Raw genomic sequence first — 3495 nt, 5'->3', positions numbered from 1 at the left:
AGATGAGTCTTCAGCACTCTATCCAATGTGCCACCTCACTGCCCATCTTCTCTTTTTACATATGAGGAAAATGAGTCCCAGAGAGGCTAAGTAACTTGCCTATGGTTACACAGTATCATACATGTAATTTAAACTCAGATCTTCCTCACTTCAGAGTCAGCACTATATATTATGCCTCCTCTCTGAAACAATAACAAACCAAAAAGAAATGTAAAATGTTAGTTGTATTCTAACACACTGGATAATTTAAAGGAAATAATTATCTACAAAAATATGATTTACTAAATTTTCATTTTTCTAGTGCTATCATTCATGAATTCTAATCTATTTTGCTCCCCATTGATTATCAATTAGCCAGTCATTCATAATTAGTTTTCTTGAAAAGGGATATTTACCAAACAAGTATAGCAAAGATAGTGAAGAAACATCCTCCCAAATTAAAGGCATATTGTTTCCTTGCATATGCAAAGTCCCTGAAGACCTCATGTGGGAAAAAGGCAAACCAAGACTGATAGGAAGTACAAATCTTTCAACCTTTCAGAAGTTCACAAGATCATTTTCTGTTAAAGGATGGAGAATAACTCATTCTTCTCCCTCATGGTCAATGATCTTGACCCTCTCTAACCTAGCTTGTAGCTGTAATGTTCCTTCTATTATTTCTGTTCCAAACTGCCTGTAATAGACATGGTCCCAGAGAACCAGAGACTGGAGTCAATCTCAATAAAAACCCAATGCAGTGTCATCGGACTTAATACAACCACTGAAATATTTCATTCCACCTAAGTAGGGTAAGGTCTTATTCATGGCTAGTTTGCAGTTTTACTTGATATTCAAAGGTAAAATCTGGGCCTGCTGTGTTTAATTGTGGGATGGACCTCTCATTCATACATAAGGATACCTGGAAGGAAGATTGTCCTTGTTCTATATGGATGGTCAAAAAAAACTTTTTTTTTGGTAATTACACATCTCTTCTAGGATGAGGTTCTGCAATGTGTTAAGGTTTGTTGCAACCAGCACAATGTTATCTGCAAACAAAAGCATCTGGATAACCTCATTATTCACAGAGAATCTCTATTGAACTTGGACTCTGCACTGAATCTCCTCCATTACACTGGTGAACACTTTTTTTTTTTTTGCTCTTCGGAGAGCAATTGGGGTTAAGTGACTTGCCCAAGGTCACACAGCTAGTTTTTGTGTTAAGTGTCTGAGGCTTAATTTGAACTCAGGTCCTCCTGACTCCAGGGCCAGTGCTCTATTCACTATGCCACCTAGCTGCCCCTCCAGTGAACACTTTTGATGAGTATACATTTACCTGTTTTATATCTCACCTAAATTTTATGATTGCAGGGTTATGGAGCTGGGTGATTCAGCTTAGTCTTTCCAAGAATCCTGAATATACATAGCAGACACCATATTGTAAAAGAGCCTGTCCAGTGGCATTTTATTATACCTCACAACTGTTTTTTTTTTTCCATAATCAAAAGCAGTAAGCACAATAAATTCTTATATTCTCTCTAAATTTCATAAGGAAGAACACAAGTTAGGCTGAGCTACAGGTGATGCATTTTAACAGCTTCAGAGCTGTGCTTATTCTGGAAATACTGGGTCAGAAGTAACTCAGGTGGTCAAATCAATTCACCTATCTTTGGCAGCTCTACCTAATCATTTAGAGAAACCTTTCAGAGAAAACAATCCAAAGACCTTCTGTTGGGAGCGAAGGCCTTAGGGCCAAGTACCCTTCCCCCGTAAGAAAGCCACATCCCCGAATACACTGTCCTGAGAATCGGCCAACCGCGAAAAATACCCGATGTTCTAACCGCAGACGTTTCGTTGCTACAACTGCTGAACAAGTTGCTACAACTATAGAAGTTTCAGTTGTTACCCATGGAAACCCCCCTCACTCCCCCCTTTCTCTACTTCCTCATCCCCCAAGAGTATATATGCTTTGCTTTAGCATAATAAAATCAGACCTTGACAAAAACTCACTTGGTCTCACTCTTTCTTTCCCACCCATTCCTTTGCAGGCTGGGTCCTCCTCGACCCCACGAATAACTTGGTCTCGCTGGACGGGACAACCTTCCAGCACTTAACAGCCTTCATTGTTTTTAAAGAAATCTTCCTAATTATAAGAATGATAATGATAACTAGCTTCAATATAGTGTTTTAAGTTTGTTGTCTTTTTTTTTCTGTAAGAAACCAATGTTTATTTCCCATCAGCATTTTTCCAACACTATTAGAGCATCTGGGTTTTAGGACCACTCTGTGGTACTTCTTACCCACTGAGTGGCCTGAACAGTAGGAGCTGCCGACCAGTCCTCAGCAGCCAGCTGAGCACTCCAGTCTTTGGTGGGGAACTGCTGGATGGGCACGATGGTACCTGTCCTCCCTCGGACCAATCTGCCACCTCAGGCTGGGTAGCAGTGAATTCTGGGCCCGGTGCAGTCCATTCTCTCCGAAATTCCTCCTTTGCCACCGCCTTCTCAGCTGTGGCCTGTTCTTCCTTTTCAAACTCCTCTGGATCCCGGTAGAAGTAAAGATCAGGCATTACCTCCTATGGGTGTTCCGGGGAGATGGTACCACGCATATGTAGGACTTCCTCGGCCAGCATCCACCACATCAGACCCACAGAGTGAGCGCCCTTGTTACGTGGAATGGTAATGTTCACATAGTGAAGCGGGAAGTCTGTGTTGCACAGCCCAATGGTTGGGAGGTTAACATTCCATGCTTCAGTCAGAGGCTGGGGATCTGCCAGAGGATCAGTGATCACCAAGAGGCGAGGCTCCCTGAAAGCTGCCTGGATCTGTCAGCAAAGGTGCCCAGTGTGAAATCTCCGGCAGTAGGTGTGGCACCAGTGGCAGCAAACACCTGGCCAGTGTTCCTGGAGGAAGGACACTGACATCAGCTGGGTTTTCAATGGCAACAATGGCACGAGCTGCCAGCAGAAGCTTTTCCCAAGTTTTCTTCCAGATAATGATGTAGATGCCATCACTCTTTTGTAGATATACTGTTCCATCTGGAAGTCCAAATTGGTGCCACCCAAATGGGTTCCTGCAGCAAGAAATTTGAGGACATCCTCCATTTGCAAGACATCTAGGGCCCCGGACATTGTGAAAGTTTCCCTTAAAAGTTACAACGGAAACTGAGAACAATGCAGTATAGAACCTTCTTTGGAGTAGCGCAAAAAGGGAACCCAGGGGAAATGATGTCCTATATAACATGGCTTCCGCCAGTGGGCGGGGTGAGCACAGGAAGAGCTTCTCTTAAGCACAGAGCCTTAGTAGCCCCGTAGGCGCGAGGGGGCAGAGCATCGAGGAGTGGTGTTCCAGAGGCCGCGGGACAGGCCTGGTGCTTTAGGTTGTGCTGAGCACTGTTATGTAAGGTGGATTTTGTGCTTTTTTAGATAACAGTTGCCAGCATCCATGGCCATAAACAATCTACTAGTTCCCAGGCTCAAAGATATTAGTTCCTAGGCTCATGGCTTGTAAATAGTCTCAC

The 3495-nt window shown here is 43.3% G+C and overlaps 1 pseudogene; it reads right to left on the bottom strand.

Annotated features, from left to right (window-relative positions):
• Nucleotides 1-2249: 2249 nt before the first annotated feature.
• Nucleotides 2250-3106, bottom strand: LOC138175579 (small ribosomal subunit protein uS2-like; annotated as a pseudogene).
• Nucleotides 3107-3495: the final 389 nt, after the last annotated feature.

The sequence above is a fragment of the Petaurus breviceps genome, unplaced genomic scaffold (genome assembly GCF_028583685.1).
Source record: "Petaurus breviceps papuanus isolate PSGF00001 unplaced genomic scaffold, PetGlider_PUasm1.0 78, whole genome shotgun sequence".
In the NCBI taxonomy this organism is placed as follows: Eukaryota; Metazoa; Chordata; class Mammalia; order Diprotodontia; family Petauridae; genus Petaurus; species Petaurus breviceps.
The sequence above is the reverse complement of the archived record's forward strand: the minus strand, read 5'-3'. Positions and strand labels throughout refer to the sequence as shown.